Below are 19,157 nucleotides of genomic sequence, written 5' to 3' on the forward strand. Positions count from 1 at the left end.
ATGAGAGAAAATATTTGCCAATTGTATATCTGATAAGGGGTTAATATCCAAAATATATAAAGAACTCATACAACTAAATAGCAAAATGCAAACAATCTGATTAAGAAATGGGCAGAGGAGATGAATATACATTTTTTAAAAGGAAGATATATGGATGGCCAACAAGTACATGAAAGGATGTTCAATATCACTAATTATAAGGGAAATGCAAATCAAAACCGCAATAAAATATCACCTTACACCGCTAAGATGACTATTAAAAAGAAAAAATAAGACAAGAAATAAGTGTTGGTGAAGACATGCAAAAAAAGGAACTTTTGTGCACTGTTGGTGGGACTATAAATGGGTACAGCCACTTATGGAGGTTCCTCAAAAAATTAAAAACAGAACTACCATATGATCCAGCATTCCCACTTCCAGGTATTTCTATGAAAAAAAAAAAAAAAAAGCAAAAAAAAGTAACTTGAAAAGGTATGTGCAGTCATATGTTCATTGCAACATTATTTACAATATCTGAGATATAGAAATGTTTATGTGTCCATTAATGAATAAATGTAAAAAGAAAATATATACACAGTATGTATAATATATATGAATATTATTCAACTATAAAAGGATAAAATTTTCTCTTTTGTAATAACATGGATGGACCTTGAAGGCATTATGCTAAATGAAATGTCAGACAATGACAAATACTATATGATTTTACTTACATGTGGAATCTAAAGCAAAAACAAAAATAAAATAAGCCAATAGATATAGACAACATACTAGTGGTTGCTGGGCAGGGGGATAGGTGAAGGGCATCCAAAGTTGCAGAGTTTCAGTGACAAGATAAGTAAGTCATAAGGATGTAACAAACAGCATAGTGATTATAGTTAATAATACTGTATCGGATATTACAAAGTTGCTAAGAGTGTATTTCTTACAATTTGTCATCACAGGAAAAACCATTCTGTACCATGTATGGTAACAAACATTAACTGGACTTATGGAGATGATCACTTTCCAATATGCGTAAATATAGAATCTTTATGTTGTACACCTGAAACTAACAGAACATTATTTGTCAATTATACTTCAATAAAGGAAAATCAAGTGAATCCTGTTGGCCAGCATTAGAACAGTAGAGGGGAGTCTCCAACAACATCAAGACTACTTGCTAGCTATAATGTTGAGCCTCAACTCTCCAAGTCATTCTCAGTAAAAATATACAAAATGACTGAATCAACAGAAAACGTGAGCAGAGGTATGGACAAACAAGCATGGTCTCCCTAGTCTGTAAATACCTGTGAGTCAATACACAACTACTCAAGGCTTTGGAATTTTGTGGTGTAGAACTCAATAACTGTATCATAATGGCACTTGTTCCTCTTGCCCAGCAGTTGGGGAGAGTGGATTCTATAAACTGTCTTCCTAGGAGAACTGGGAAGTAATCCCACTCCCCCATAATCCCCACAGGATAGGACTTCTCATGTCATGATTCACATCAGTGACAGGCCCCTGTTGCTCCCTCTTTCTGCCCGTCACTATGGCCTCAGGTACATTAGTTGGTGCCCACCATTAGGCATGGTGGAATGCTAGAACACCAATTTCTACGTTGTTTTTGTCTTTTGCTTTTCTTCATCTTGGAAGGATGATGAGATGCCAAAATGCTAATCAGCTAAAAACAAGCAAAAAATTGTACACACATCAAAAGAAGGCCAAAACTTTAAAATAAATAGAATAGTGGACGAAAGGAGAAAAAAAAAATTTATTTCACAGTAAGGTCTTAGCTAAACTTTGATTCAAAGTGTAATCCTCATTTTCTTTAAAATGTTTTTTAGGAGAAACAAGCACATCATGAGAAGAAGAGTTTTAGAATACTCCCAAATCTGATTTTCATGGTACGTACTAGGACAATATACACTTATTCTAGATTTCTATATTTCCTCTATCTTTTGTTATAGTCATAGAAAGAGAGTTATTTGCTATTCAGTACTCTTAGTAATTTTAAAGTATATATTTGTCTAAGAAATATCATTAATGGTCAGGATTGTAGTGTTTATGATTATATGGAAACACATTTTACAAATATTTTGGGATCAAACATTGAATCTATAACTAGAATGTTTCATTTCCCAAAGACCCAAAGAGTTACAGTTTGAGTATATATGGATCTTGTTAAGAACATAGTCAGGGGGCGCCTGGGTGGCTCAGTCGGTTAAGCCTCCAACTTCGGCTCAGGTCAGATCTCACGTTGGTGGGTTCGAACCCCGCGTCAGGCTCTGTGCTGACGGCTAGCTCGGAGCCTGGAGCCTGCTTCTGGTTCTGTGTCTCCTTCTCTCTCTGCCCCTCTCCCTCTCATGCTCTGTCTGTCTCTGTATCAAAAATAAATAAAACATTAAAAAAAAAAAGAACACAGACAGAAGAGTCTGTTATGGCCCATGTTTAAGAAATACTTTATTAATGTGATATCTATATTATGATTAGAATTATACACCCATTCCTGCCTCAGAGCTTTTGTTTTTGAGTCAATTTTAATCAGCACACTCAAAAGGATGATGTTTGCAGATTTAGATTACAGAGAGTTTTGATTCCAAAAATTGAATTTGTGCAAGATTGTTCCCATTATAAATGGATCCATTCATTCAGCACATATTTTTGAGCATCAACTGCCAAGTACTCTTCTATGTACTCATGACACATCAGTGAGCACAGCAAACCTAGGGGCCATGGCCTAGCGAAGTGAGACAGACAACAGAATATGACAAAGAAGGAAATTACATGTGTGTTAGGAGGTGATAAGAACCATGAAGAAATGTTCAACAGCATAAAGGGTGTTGGGTGTCTTGTGGTAAGGAGGAGGGTGAAGAAGAAGGATGGATTGGAGACTTTGACAGGGTGGACATGTGCAGCCTTGTTGAGAGGCTGAAACGTGGGCCTGAACTTGAATTAACTGAGTGAACCAAATGGGCATCTAGAACAGTGTTCTGGGCAGAGGGAACAGGTGGACCAAATATTCTGCCCTAGCAGTTTCTTAGTGCAGCTTCAACACTTGGTCCTTACCTCTTGGCGTCCACTTCTTCGGGCAGGGCTTCAACACTTCACATCTAGAGCAGCTGCTTTTTTTTAGTCACAGTGGGTAATACAGAATCTATAAATCTCACACAGGCTATTGCCTTTCACAGTTTTCTCTGACTCCTTTGTTCCTATGCAAACCAAGCCAAGAAGAATCACTGAGGAACCACCAGGTAGAGATCCAAAGATTCACCACCCATGTTGGCTAACCCAGAGACTTCACTTTCTCTTACCATGAATAGCCCTGATCCATAACAAATAAACCTGTATGATTTAATTCTTTCAGATGTTTAGAATTACCTCAGGTCCAAGCTAAATTCAGAGTCATCCATCCCCATATTGGTTTTTTTTTTGTTTAATTCACTGTATACAAACTGTTGCAAAAACTTATAACTATGGAGAGAATATGGGTAAAGGTTGACAGAAAATACAAGAGGCTAAAATAAAAATAAATAATTGTTTAGTATAAGTGTGGCCCCAGTATTTTATGGGACATACTTATACTATAAACATATTTTTTGTTTATCTGAAATTCAAATTCAAATCTTTACTTGGTAGATCTAGCAACTCTAAACAGAAATAAAATCAGTAACATGTTTTCCTTTTACTGGCCCAAAATTGAGATTTGGATTAATTTTCGATTTTGGACATGAGGAACAATTTCTGGCCTGAGGCTGTTTGCAATGTATCATGATACTTCATACCAACGTTGACTGAGTGGACAGCTTTCCATCAGATTCTAAACTGATACTGATACCATCTGAAGGCCTGTATAAGGTCCTTGTTAGTCATCAGGTATGAATGAGTTCCAGTTCCAGCATCTCCCAGCATTGTCTGGAATAAAATCAGCTACTGTCCTCTGAGCTGAAAGGATGCCTTTTCTTTATTATTACCCAATCTCTTAAGGCACCCAGTCCCTACTTCCTACTCTTTATGATGGTCAGTATACAGTACTTTTTGTTCCTACAGGTGTATAATGATGGATCTGATTACTTATCACAGGGATTTTGTTTTCCTAGACACCCACAGAATGCCAATGGAAAGAGCCTGGTCCTACTTCAACACGGACTAAGAGTTTTTAAAATCCCTCAGCGGAGAGGGCTTTTGCTAGATGTGTTTTAGTTTATTGGCGATCCTATGCACCAGGCCCATTTTCCCTCTTTGTTTGCCTATGTTGACAGCAAAAGCAGCTTAGTGCATTGAACGACAGACAGTCCTTGTGTAAGCCTGAATAAGAACTATCAGCTTTCCACCTATTTGATTAAAAAATAAAGTTGTACTTACATTCCATTGTGTGTAAGTGAAAACCAATTACTTCGTGACATTATTCTTGCCATTCAAAAAAAAACCCCTCTCTATCAGAATATCAGAGTAACAATGGTAGAAACATTTCCTTATGATAATGCAGTTTCCACATCCTACATATTGAATTTCAGTAAGAGAAGTACCTGTAGAAACACAAAATCAACAGATAGAATAGTGTTTACGTGCGGCAACCCAAACATCTGTCTCCAGAGGCAGGATGCAATGCGGGCTTAGAGACTCTATGTCAATAATCAGACAATATCCATTCTGTGTGGTTCATCATCATTCAAACTAGGGACTTCTTCCGAATGTCTATAGTACATACACGAGGAAATTTGTGGTTTTATTTGATATTTTAAGGAGTAAGGAAATACATCTACTCACTGTACTTTTGCCAAAAATGATGAATGTAAGTTCTTTAGAATTATAAACACCTGTAAAATAGGATCGATTACACCTCACAATGTAAGCTATTTACTTACTCTTCCTCCCACACCCTGCTAAATTAAGCTTTTGAAGACAATGTGTTGCTCCTTTTCGTGAAACCAAACAAGTGCTCAGAAACTTCTTCAAAAAAGTTACTGTAAAATTTGTACATAGGAAAATTATATATGAAGCCTACGTACATGTTAAAATCTGCCGCCCTTCTGGTAAAGTAGACTATTACTAACATTTTGAAGTCCCACGCATACCCCTAAAAGATTTCATTGTTATTCTCCTGAATTTTAAAATCATCACCCTGTGTTCTTTTATGATTCTAACACAGAGGTATGTATCCTTCCCCAAAATATGGCTCAGTGTTTTCTATATTTTTCTTATCTTTCTTTTAATAGCATTTGGGTGGTTTTCCACTGTTTATAAGACTAATGCTGATGAGGATTTTGTGTTTGTGACTCCCGTGTACATGCGAAAGTATTTCTCTGGGAGTGCATGTGAATTGTAGACGTTACCACTGAATGCCAGGCTTCCAAGGTCGCTGCATTTATTTTCTCTGCCCATAAGTATTGTATGCCTATTAACTTTGCTTTAATGCCTTATATTAATGTTAGTAATTTTCTCCATAATGGTTCTATATTTTTTTCTATTTGATTTATGCCTAGATACATTATATATTACTATAAATAATATTATCTTAAAATTTTTATCTTCTATTTTGTTGCTGTCTTTTGACAGCAAAATTCAAAAATTGAATTTGATTACTACTCTTGTATTAGTAAAAGAGGTAAAAAAAATTTAGGATTTTCTAGGAAGATGACCATATTACATAACAATAATGACAATTTACTACTTGTCTTCCAATTCTTTTATTTATTTTCTCACCTTATATTTGTAAGGTGTTAAAATTCAGAGTTGAATAAAAGTGATCATAGCAGACATTCTTGTTTTGCTCTTGATGTTAAAGAGAATGTTTAGGGGCGCCTGGGTGGCTCAGTCGGTGAAGCGTCAGCATGATCTTACAGTTTGTGAGTTCAAGCCCCACATCAGGCTCTGTGCTGATAGCTCAGAGATTAGAGCCTACTTTGGATTCTGTGTCTCTGTCTCTCTCTCTTAAAAAAAAATTAAAAAATTTAAAAACAGTTTAGTATTTCATCATTAGTGATGTTTACTATGGGATATTTTTAGATATTATATTTACCAGTTTGAGAAAGTTTGCCAAGAGATTTTAGTTTTGTCTTTTTTTTTTAAATGTTTTTATTTATTTTTGAGAGACAGAAACAGAGCACAAGTGGGGGAGGGGCAGCAAGAGAGGGAGACAGAATCTGAAGCTGGCTCCAGGCTCTGAGCTGTCAGCCCAGAGCCCAGCACAGGGCTCAAATTCAGGAACTGTGAGATCATGACCTGAGCTGAAGTCAGATACTTAACTGACTGAGCCACTCAGGCGCCCTGATTTTAGTTTTTTCTTAAAGCCTGAATGATAGTGAATTTTGTTGGGTGTTGTTTCTAAAGAAAAAGAAGTATATGTTTTCATGTTTTTCTTTTAATTCATTAAAATTGCGAATCACATTAGCTTTTTACCATATTAACATTGCTTTCCTGATATAAATCCAACTGGTTGTAACATAGAATCGTTTTACACATTGTTAACTCTGCATGCTTATCTTTTGTTTTTTCTTTTTCCCTCTATGTTCACAAGTAACAATGTACTACAGTTTTCTCTTTTTCCCTTCTCTGCTTTTTTGAATCAGGACAATTGCTTACTAAGCAAGTTAAGGAGCCTTCTCTCAATTGTTTTGTTTCTGAAGAGTTGGTAGCAATAAGAAGTATCTCTCCTCTGAATATTTTATGGAACTCGTGATTAAAATCACACTGTTTTCGGGGCACCTGGGTGGCTCAGTCAGTTAAGTGCCGGGTTCGGCTCAGGTCATGATCTCCATGGTTCATAGGTTCGAGCCCCCTATCGGGGTCTGTGCTGGCAGTTCAGAACCTGGAGCCTGCTTCAGATTCTGTATCTCCCTCTCTCTCTGACCCTCCCTTGCTCGCACGGTCTCTCTCTGTCTCTCAAAAATAAATAAAAGACATTAAATTAAAAATTTTTTTTAAATCATGCTGTTCCTCCCTGCCCAGGGGAGATTTTAAATGACATTTATTTTCCAATATAATAAGTCTCTTCACAGTCTTTTTTAAATGTAGTTTTAGCTAATTTTATAAATTCTCTAGAAATTCCAATGAAAATGAAGTATTCAAACTCATTGAAAAATAATCACTTATCTTTTCTGTTTGTTTGTTTTGTTTTATTTTTTTGAGATTGAGAGGTACGAGCAGGGGAAAGGGGAGGAGGGGGGAGGAAAGAGAATTCCAAACAGGTTCTACTCTCAGTATGGAGCCTGACATGGGGATGGATCCCACAACCCCTGGGATCATGACCTGAGCTGAAATCAAGAATCGGACGCTCAACTGACTGAGCCACCCAGACACCCCAGTCTCTTGTCTTTTTTTTTTTTTAATTTATAGTTTATTGTCAAGTTGGTTTCCACAGTCTCTTGTCTTTTTAATCTGTGCTGAGAGTTAAATCTTTTTTTCAGTTCCTAATTTTGCTATGTGTCTTCTCCAGTTTATTTTTTGTATTTCTATGCATGCATACAAGTATCTTCTGTCTAGTAGTTAACTTAGAAGCTCTATACTCTTTTTCTATTCTATTAGTGTTACTCAAGAAAACTTTTAAATTAATAATTGCCTTATAGTCCATATTTTAGTCATTTATTTACTTCTTTCAAGCAATTCTAAAAATTTAGAATGCATTCTAAACCCATTTCCTCCAATTGATATATTATTCTTTTATTGCTATTTGGTTCCATGTTTTTTTAACCTCATAGATGATACAATTATCATTTTATATAATCATGTTCTGTATAGCTCATCCTTACATTTATCTCTTTCTTTGCTTTCTATTTGCACCTCAGACTTTTCTTTTAGGAACAATTTTTTTCCCTAACATTTTGAAGTTTCTTCTTTAGACATTCCTTTAAAGAGGGCTGATTGGTAGTAAACGTCCTCAGTTTGTGTGTGAAATATTTTTGTAGACCTTTCCATATAATTCTAGGTTTGCAGGTAATTCTCTCAGGACCTCAAAGATCTAACCTGTGGTCTTCAAGATATTTTTCTTCCTCTTGAGAGATCAGCCTAGATTTCATTCCTTCAAAAATAATCTCTTTTTTTTCCCAGTTGTTTTGGTCTTGGAGGTCTATTATTTTACTATACTTTGTCCAAGTGTGGGTTCCTTTTTATGTATCCTGCTTGGGATTCATTGAACTGTCTCAATCTGGGTGTTTTTTTTTTTTTTCTTTAAATCAATTACAGAAAGCCCTTGGACATTACCTATTTATTACCTCTTTATATTGTCTTTCCCCCCACATATTATCCACTCTTTCATCCTAGAATTCTATAGTTATGTGTTTTACTTTCTCATGGGAACTTACATGTTTTTTTTTCTTAACTCATTGTTACTATTTCCTATCTCAATGTCTGTCTGTTCTACAAATTGGATAATGTCTTATATATCTTCCCATCTGTAACATCTCTCTTCAGCTAGGTCAAATATTTTATTTAGCCTGTCCATTGAGCTCTTATAGTAATTCTTATTTTTATCGATTTTTCCCAAAATATTCCTGAATATTTGCCATAATTTGTTATTCCTTTGTCATGTTCTTTCTACCTTTCATTTTTGTCAAATTTACTGAGCATACGTATTTTATAGTTAGTATATCTGTAGACTTGGTGCACTTTATAATTTCTAAATTGAGACCTCATCTTTGTAACACTTTATACGGGTACTTTTTGTGGCCTAGATAAATATGTACTTCCCTGCAGAAAATAACTCTTTGCTTCTGCCGGGTGGCTGGGGGCACTAGCAACCCAGGATCAGTTTATACTAAATTTTTATCTTCGAGTTTTTAGACCACACAGATAGAATGAATTCTGGCCCAGAACCTACATCATGTCTTGCCTGTGGTTACAAATTCTCAGGAAAGGCCTTTGTTTCCTTTCTATCTGCAGCCAAAATTTCTTAGTTTTTAATTTTGTTGTAGTACTTTCTCTAGTTTATTATTTACTTAAGATGTTGTTTTTCAAAGGTTCTGGAATCATGAGGATGTTTATAATTAAACTTCCTGCCCTGATTGGTTCATAGGCTTTCTCACCTATAGCCCACTCACTGGGCCCATTGAAAGAAGGCTGTGGGCCACTGGGGCCTGGCACATGTCCCCTTGGGCTGCTTCCAATTTAGTGCTGTAATAGATCTCTGGATTTATGCTTGCTTGTTCTTTTTGGCTCTTATGAATCTGCCTCCTTTATTTCTTGCCAGAATAGTTAAGCATTTAAAAAGATGGGTTTTGTTAAATTTTATACAGCATTTTTAGGATTTTTGTACACGGAGGTTTGGGCTTTATTAAGGATATCTGATCTGCGTATTGTCAGAAATAAAAGTCCAGAAACCATCCATGCAAATAATTTAATAAGGCTCTATTTATTCTTAAAATGATCTAAAGGCACTTTTTATTAATATTTCAAGAGATAAGAAAAAGTTTGCTACATCAGGTTTTCACTTGTGCCAGGTTGCTTAAATCATAAATAGGAAGGTACACCCTTGCCATGTCTAAAGTTTATTTTACTATAAATATTTTCACTTATGTTCCACTATGAATTTGCTTTTTCAGAAGTGTATCCAGAATGCAAAATGAAGTCTATTACATGTTCTGATTCCCACATCATTTATAAGAACATACCACTTTATCATGAAAACCAACTCACATTTCCATCAACTCTTCTATCTTTCAGTCTAGATGTTGTGTGTAGGTAGTGGGAAGTTTGATGAAAATTGTGCCAGTACCAGGGGTGATGGCAGCAGTTAATAACCAATAATGATTCAGACCTATAGATTTCAAATCACTCTAAGGCCATGATTCCTAAGTTTGAATGGGCATAAAACATTCACTATTTTTTGGCATGAATTGTAATCTCCATTGCAACTCTACCTTATAATTGTCTATCAGAAGAATTGCCAACATCAAACTATGCATGCATTATCATTGTAAACCCCCCCCATTCTATATTAGTGAATCAGAATTGACTGTTTTTAAGCAAAAAAATCTGTAGCCAAAAGTAATAAAGATTGCTGAAATGAAAATTGAATACTTCCTCAACTTTAGGATCAATAATAAGGCAATTGTTGAAATTGGGTAGTGGAGAACACTCTTTTCATCTCAGTTTTCTGTTTTACATTTTTATAATTAGAAAACCATTCTACCAGTTTAAATGATCTAAGGTAACCAAGTGTGCCTCACAGTTGCTTTACCTGATAATTTAAGATCACTGTACTAGAGGTGTTATTTCATCAGAAAGCTACTTAAATGTTAATTTAACCTTCCAAAAATGAAAATACATGTATTGTAACATTTCATTTTTAGGATTTTTTCCAGAAAGATGTGTACCCTGAAAACTATAAGACATTGATGAAAGAAACTGAAGATACTACAACTAATGGGAAGGAATACTGGGCTCATGGATAAGAAGAATGAATATTGTTAAAATGTCCATGCTACCCAAAGCAATCTACATATTCAATGTTATCCTTACCAAAATACCAATAGTATTTTTCACATAACTAGAACAAATACCTAAATTTGTATGGAACCACAAAAGACCCTGAAGAGCCAAAGCAACCTTGAAAAAGAAGAATAGTGATGGAGGTATCACAATCCCAGATTTCAAATAATAAAAGCTATTAAAACAGTATGGAACTGGCACAAAAATAGATACATCAGTGGGACAGAGTAGAGAGCCCAGAAATAAACCCACACTTTTATGGTCAATAAATCCATGACAAAGCAAATAAGAGTATACAGTGGAGAAAAGACAGCCTCTTCAAGAAACAAGGACACAAGGAACATGTTGGAGAAACTGGACATCCAAATGCACAAGAATGAAACTGAACCACTTTCTTATACACAAAAATAAACTAAAAAATGGATTAAAGAACTAGGTATAAGGCCTGAAGCCATAAAATTCCAAAAAGAAAACATAGACAATAAACTCTTGAACATGAGCCTTAACAATATTTTACTGTATCTGTCTCCTAAAGCAAGGGAATCAAGCCAAAAATGAACAGTTGGAACTATATCAATCTATAAAGGTTTTCCACAGGGGAAAAAAACCCATCAACAAAACAAAAAGGCAACCTACTGTATGGGAAAGAATGTTTGCAAATGACATGTCTAATAAGGGGTTAATATTCAAAATATATAAAGGACTCCTATAACTCAACATCAAAAACCAAATACACCCGCTTAAAAATGGGCAGAGGGTCTAAATAGACATTTTCCAAAGAAGACATACAGATAGCCAATAGACACAGGGATAATTCACATCACTAATTATTAGGTGGTGCAGTAACTATGAAACATAATATTGAGGTTTCTCAACAAATTAAAAATAGAAGTACCATACAACCCAGTAATTCCACTTTCGGATATTTACCCTAAGAAAATGAAAAGAGATATATGCACCTCTATGTTTATTGTAAAATTACTTACAGTAGCCAAGATTTGGCAGTAAAACTAAGTGTCTATTGATGGATAAGTGAATAAAGAAGATGTGGTATATGTACACAATAGAATATTACTGAGCCATAAAAAGAATGAAATGTTGTCATTCATGACAACATGGATGGACTTACAGAGTATTATGCTAAGTGAAATACATCAGAGAAAGACAAATATTATGTGGTTTCACTTATATGTGGAATCCAAAATAAAGAAAACAAACGAACATATAGAAAACAGAAATAGACTCATAAACAAAAAGTTGTGCTTTCCAGAAGACAGGGAGTTGGATAATTGGGTGAAATAGATGGAAGGGATTAAGAACTTCCAGTTATAAAATAAATGACTAACAGGGATGAAAAATACAGCATAGGGAATACAGTCAATATAATATTGTAATAATGTATGGTGCCTGAGATCTACTTTTAGCACAGTGAGTATTTTTTAATATACATGATTGTGTAATCACTATGTTGTATATCTGAAACTAACATAATATTGTATGTCAACTATAATTTCTTCAAAAAAAAGCAATACATAAAATTATATGTCTATAGTATATGAATGCAAATCCTTGTTAATATTTCATAATCTTGTCCAACTGGATTAATAACTCCTCAAGAATGATATAAAATAAGAGCAGGAAAAATTGAATTATGTGAGGTGCAGATGCATTAGTTAACCTGATTGTATAATCACTTCACAATACATACATGTATCAGATCATCACATTGTATGCTTTAAACTTACACAATGTTACACTAACACAATGTTAATTGTATCTCAATAAATCTGGAAAACAATGTCAGAGATAACAACCCTTGTTATATATCTAAATTAATGATGATACCTAGTTTCACTAATAAATTATACATTTTAATTCCCTTAAAGCATTTTTTTAATCCTAGTTTATAAAAGTTTATTTTTCCTTCAAACTGTAAAATATTATCAAATAATTGAAAATTTATTAAAACTGTCATGTATTTTTTCTCCTGAGTTGCTACTCTGAAACATATTATAAATGGTTATCTAAATTTAAACCATCAATTAAATATATAAAATGTGGTACACACACACACACACACACACACACACATATAAGATAGATAGAGCGATAGATAGATAGATAGGAACAATGGACTATTACTCAGCCATCAAAAATGAAATCATGCTATTTGCAGTGATGTGGATGGGGCCAGAGTATGTTATGCTAAGCAAAATAAGTCAATCAGAGAAAGACAAATATGATTTCACTCATATGTAGAATTTAAGAAACAAAACAGATGAACATATGGGAAGAGTGGAAGAGGAGAGAGAGAAACAAACCACTAACTATAGAGAAAAATTTGTGGGTTGACGGAGGGAGGTGAGTGGGGGATGGGCTAGAAGGATGATAGGCATGAGGAAATCACTAAATTCTAATCCTAAAGCCAATATTGCATTGTATATTAACTAAAGTTTAAATAAAAAGTAATAACTAAATAAATTTAAACTATCATTGTACTCTAAATTTATTTTATTTTTATTAAAAATTCTTTTTTTAATGTTTATTTATTTTTGAAGGAGAGAGAGAGACAGAATATGAGTAGGGAAGGGACAGAGAGAGAGGGAGACACACAGAATCTGAAGCAGGCTCCAGGCTCTGAGCTGTCGGCACAGAGCCCGACACAGGGTTCAAACTCACAATCTGCGAGATCATGACCTGAGCTGAAGTTGAATGCTCAATCAACTGAGCCACCCAGGCGCCCCTCACTCTATTCTAAATTTGAACCATCATTGTTAGATTGTACTGTAACCTCTTTCAAAACCGTAGTCAGCTCCTTCAACTTTTTTTGTCCTCATTCTTAGTTTGATATTAAAATATATTGTCTGCTTGCCATTTTACATGCCTTATCTCATTTAATTCTCACAACCTCCTTGAAAGTTAAATACAATTATCTTGAAGTTTGGGCATCAGGAAATGAGGTTCAGTGAAAGTAAAGAAATTACTTCATGTCTAACCACTAGTAACCAGAAATGTCTCCTTCCCAAATCTGGCCTCACCCCCATGATACTGACTACTGAGCCTAGGATGAGGTCAGTAGATATTAACAAGTTAGTGAACATGAACTCCACTGCTCTTACCTGCCAGTGGCCAAACTTCTTATCATGCTGGATGTGATGTGTGCCCCTCACCAATGTCCTCCCTCCCGTACACACACTCACTCAAGATATCCATAGCCACAAGGAAGACATACAGGCGAGTGAAGTCAATTTCCGTTTCCCTATGGAGAATATGGGGTTAACTGTAACCAGGCAACTATGGAAACACCTTATCGAAGTCCCCTTTCCCTCTTTATTTCTTAGATCCTGGACTCATTTTAGTATTCGTACCTGCCTTCTTTTTCTTGCTTCTGCTTCACCTCTAACCGCCACCAGACTTAGCCCCTCTTGATCACGTAAAAGATTGTTCATTTCCCCCGTACCATAGGAAGTACTAACATCCATTAGTTCTTGTTCTCCAATTCTAAAAGTTCCATCATCAAAGTTACCTTAATAAGACATATTTTTGCCCTCCAATTCTAAACTCCAAAGAAAAATTCAAAAAAGTTGAGAAGTTGAGGGGCACCTGGGTGCCTCAGTCGCTTAAGCCTCCAACTTCACCTCAGGTCATGATCTCGCAGTCTGTGAGTTTAGGCCCCACATCCGGCTCTGTGCTGACAGCTCAGAGCCTGGAGCCTGCTTCAGATTCTGTGTCTCCATCTCTCTCTGCCCCTCCCCCATTCACACTCTCTCTGTCACTCAAAAATGAATAAACATTAAAAAATTTAAAAAAAGATTTATAGAAGGCAAAGGTATATTTTATTACCTCCATTAAGTTCATCAAGGATGAAAGCCATTTCATGCACTTCTAAAAAATATTTGTTTCTATGGGAAAGAGAATAAAAACACCTTCTAACCATCATTATTTAACTTCCTTTGAAAGGCAAATCAAACATTGGAACTGATATATAATTATATAATTATACTGATTTCTACTTTGAGTGTATCACCCTGGAATGCAATAATCTGATTCTCAAACCTGATAAAATATGTAATTTCTCTTTGCCTGAATTGATTTTCTAAAAAGACTGTTTCTGTCTTGTAGGGTGGGGAGTAGACCTGAGTGTTGTGGGGTATTGGAGGGAGAATCCAGAATGGTAACAGACAGCTGAAATACACGGAAACTCCAGAGAATAAAAGCCACATACATTTTTTATTTTGATCAACAAATAGCCCCATTTCTGTTGCCTTTACATTTTTAATCATGCAAGTATGAAGAATACACGGACTAGGGTCTACGTTTCAGGAAGTCAGGATTATTTTCTTATAGTCCCAAATTATTTGAGAACACGAAATTACTCTTCCAATCACCAAGCATAAGACCTAGCTCAACAAATCTTTCATTCAATTCTTTTCACATGCACTTCTACAGAAGTCATAGAGGTTAAGCATCTAGGATAAGGAAGGTAATTTGGTAACAGGTACAAGACCTCAGCATTTTGAAAGTGTCATGTACAAAATTAAGCTTTAGAGTGGTGGGATTCTGAAAAGCAGCCTCCTGGGGTCCAGCCATTGGTGTTGGCGCCTTTGAGCAGACTTCAGTTCCAAGCAATGGCAAATTAAAAGCTTTTTTTTAAAAAGCCCTGTGTTCATTGCAACTACGTTCACTGAAAAAATAGATGATAGAAGTATATGTATAAAACCCCACCCTTGTCCTCTAGGAATTAACAGACTAGTTCCATTTACAAATCTATCTCCACATATCTTCAGGTTTCGGGCAAGGGGAAGGGGGAAATGCTGCTTATGCCACAAATGAAAGCAATAATATCTCATGATGAATTATAGGAACAATAATGATAATATCAAGCTAGCCAATTAATCACTAATATTTCCACCAAAATGGAAATTAGAGAAATACATTTTTTCTTTTTGCAATTTAAGAGTAGTTTGTCATTTTACACAATCACACACATCATCTTACAAATATTTTCAGTGGGAGACATGTAAGAAAATGTAAAAACCCTATTAGTATACATATTCTAGTTCATTTACAGAAAATTGTGTCACCAAAAAGTGAATAATCGTTCATGTAAGGGCCACGAATGTCTAAATGTCTTCCAGAAATCTAAATTCTTATATTTTGAAAAACATATTTTTAAACAACAGAAGAATTGGGTCTCAAAACAAAACACACTGGCAGAGTAGAAATAGTAGGAAGGTAGAGCATAAAACTAGGATTTCATTCTGTTAGAAGAACCCAATAATTTCCGTCTATTAGTAAAAATCTGGGTGATCTACACAGATCTCTTAGCTTCTCTGGGTCTCCTTGACCAGCAGAAGTCGGAGTTAGATCCATCAGGTCTTCCTAGTTCTTCCCCATTTTCGAATTGTATCACCTGTGGGACATGGTGCTATGGCGCAAAGAAAACGGGGCTCCGAGACAAAGGCTCTGGGTTCCAGTCCCAACTCTGCAGCTAATTTATTTCATCACAGAAATGTCATTAGGCCTCAGTACCTACAAGTACAAAAATAAATAGTCAAATTAGATGATTTTTTGATATCCCTTAAGCTTCTGGAATTTTATAAATATTACGAATAGTTGCAAGTGTGGTCACGGTGTATTGTGACTTATTGTGAGTCAATAGGGGGAGCTCTCACATTGCCTTTTTAATGTTTCCTACAAATAATAGAATTTACATGACCTTAATTGCAAACATTGGGGTGGATTATTTAATTACAATCAGGTACTTCTGTACCAGAGGAATCTCATTAGCCACTACAGCAATCCACTCAGCTGTGCCCCCTTTACCTTCTGAGAGCTTTTTCATCATCCATCAAAGCACACGTTTGTTAGTCCGTGTAAGCCATTTCAGAAGTTGTTTTGTTTCTGTTTGTCTTCTGGACGCCAGCTCCAGATGAAGTGAAGGTTTACATTTGATTCGTATTCAAACCTGTAAGAGTTAAGAGCAGCAGGAAAGGTTTATGGAGATTACAAAGCAAGCGACCATTTCGTTAGGTCTGCGCTTCTGCAGCTTGAATTAACTACACACACAAGTTGACGTGTGTACTTAAATTATTATTACTCAATTGTATATTTCAGGGGTTGGCATCTTTGTCTTGTTTTATTTTTTTTTTTTTCAGTGTGTTGTATATAATTTACTGCCTTAGCTCCCGGAATATAAAAGCAGTTTATCATTGAATCTCTAGGAAGTTTGCTTTCTTTAACTGAAACCCATCTCTTTTATGTTAATTAGAATATGAAACATGGGTTGTTAACTGTTGGCTTTCAAATGAAACTCATATGTTAATGTGCAGGTAAAATGAAAATGAGACAACACAATTTTAATAGATAGTTCTTCAATAAGGCTGTGGTTTATTTTTAGGATGGAATTTTATTGCTTACTGTGATTTATACCTACTTTATCTAAAGGTTCATGGTGGCCAACAAATAACGGCTCATATTTTTTGGCCATTTTTCCCTGAAAACATAACTACATTTTAAAATATGGAAAAGTAATTTATAAGGGAAATGAAAAAAGCTTACATGGAAGATTACATAAAATACATCTGTCTTTTCAAGCCATTGAGATATATAAACAACTCGTTAAAACCTTAAAATGCCAAGAGGAAGGACAAAAGATTCTTTTATTGCAATGAACTTTTGAAAATACGTCTTTTTCTTTACTTTAAAGGAGTAAGATATGTCGTTCACATCTAACTAAAGCTCTTGATTAAATATGTGTGTACTATTTTTAAATAGTATCACTTGAAGGCCATTTTTCAAAGGAATCCATGATAGAATGAAAACAAAGGAAAAATAAACATGTTTGGCAGCCAAAGAGCTTTTTTTTTTTTTTTTTTGATGAAAGCACAGCCTTTTGTTTTTGACTGCAAAGCTTTTTCTTTTTCTGTCAAATGAAATTTTAAGATCACCTCTGAGTTTGGAACCGAATCCTTTACTGCCAAATCTGATTCCAATCCTTAAAATCTGTTTTTGTAATACTGCCAGCAATGCACTAACTTTAAATAGGTAGCCAGACATATTGGCAAAAAATATATACGTGGTTAATCAAATAAAACCATGTAGCAGTTTGGGAACAATCAATCAACTTTCAGAATCTTTTAAGTATGAAGCTGCTGCGAAGACATCATGCCTTGCAGTGACATACTGCCATCAAACTACAGAAGCGGCTGCTTTGAATCCTTTGTTTTTCAGTTTTCATAGACCTTTCTTAACTATGAATTTTATAAGCTTTTGAAAGAAAAAACCTGGCAGGCCTACTACTTCAGCTAACAAAGCAACGAGAACTAGTAATACGTTGGAGGCTGAGCACACTCTAAGAACTGCCAACTTGAACTTATCTGGTTAGCTTTTACTGTACGGATTGTAGTTGAAATGTCTTACAGTGACTGTCATTACTTCACTGAAAAGAAGCATATGTGTGAGGAGACTTAAATACTTTGTATTGTGCTTCATAACCTGTTGTTGACTCTTTTTGAATAAAAGACAGCATCACCTGAAAACAAATCCTGGTAACATCTTTCATTCTTTACAACTACATTTCTGGTACGTGAGAAAATTATGTGTATCCTTTAATACATGCCAGTGCCAAACCCACAAGAATACTACTTATTTTTTAAGTGTTTTCCTTTTAAATCAGGAGCCAAAATTTCACTTTACAAATAATTATTTATGAAAAAATTGGAATGTTTTCCTATTTCTATTTTTTATGCATTCTTATTTTTTTTATAACCATGAATATAATGAATTAGAGTTTTAAAACTTGAAATAGCAATGGACAATTTGGTTCTATCAAACCAACATGTTGGATCAGACCAAATATTAAAACTCCATTTCTAAACACTTGAAAAAAGATGTCCCCTTCTTTTTGGTGGCTGAGGAGAATTTTGTTGAATCACAATAGTGACTAATAATATTAGCTCCTAACATATTATGTTTCTATGTATGGTGTCTGTGTGTGAGTGTGTGAGTGTGTGTGTGTGTGTGTGTGTGTGTGAGATGGGCTCCCATTTTATTGAACAGTCTTAGTATGTTTTTTTCCTCATATGTTTTATCAAATATCCCTAGATTTAACCACAGATGAAAAATCTAAGGATTATTTCTGAGTGGAGATAAACATGTGTTTGGAAAATACATGGCTTACAGTGATAGAGTTTGTTTTGGAGCAATGTTCATAAAAGCATTGCAACAACAGGTGTAATGCTGAATTCAGAGCTAGAGAAAGTCAAAGAGTGGAAGTCAAGCATAGTTTATCATAAATAAAAGTAAGATGAAGTAAGAAAGAGACTAAAGCAATACCTTACCCAATACCGTCCCCCACCCAACCTTTGGCTGCCCTAACACCTTCGTAATTTCAAAAGTCCAGGAGAGAAGCCTTCTCTGCCCACATCTGCACCTCCCCCTTTGCCCCCTAAACCCTGGCACACGTTTCCCATCCTTCCTGCCTAGGTCAGAGAACCCTCCTCTACATGCTCTTAATTCTAATGACACCTATATCTTTACATTGGCAAGTTTTATTTATATGTTTAACTACATAAACTATGTCCAACTAAATTTCATTCTTAGGTAGAAAGTGCCTATTATTATTTTTACATCCCGCAGTGTTGAATAAAATGCTTGCCTAAAAGGCCAATGCAGAACATACACAGTTAACTCCACTCCCCACCTAGAGACCTGAGTATTTGCAGGGTCAGACACGTAAGCAACATCAG

General features: G+C 35.2%; 1 long non-coding RNA gene across 2 annotated transcripts; it reads left to right on the forward strand.

The window, feature by feature from the left end:
* The first annotated feature begins 1,402 nt into the window (after positions 1–1,402).
* On the forward strand, positions 1,403–10,443 carry LOC115296794. Of its 2 annotated transcripts, XR_003911053.1 has the most exons (4): positions 1,403–1,541; positions 1,827–1,886; positions 3,171–3,233; positions 4,080–4,308. It is a non-coding gene; the product is annotated as an uncharacterized LOC115296794 (long non-coding RNA). The 2 variants fall into 2 exon arrangements; XR_003911054.1 differs by lacking the exons at positions 3,171–3,233; positions 4,080–4,308 and adding an exon at positions 10,269–10,443.
* Positions 10,444–19,157: the final 8,714 nt, after the last annotated feature.

Source organism: Suricata suricatta, chromosome 7, assembly GCF_006229205.1.
Source record: "Suricata suricatta isolate VVHF042 chromosome 7, meerkat_22Aug2017_6uvM2_HiC, whole genome shotgun sequence".
In the NCBI taxonomy this organism is placed as follows: domain Eukaryota; kingdom Metazoa; phylum Chordata; class Mammalia; order Carnivora; family Herpestidae; genus Suricata; species Suricata suricatta.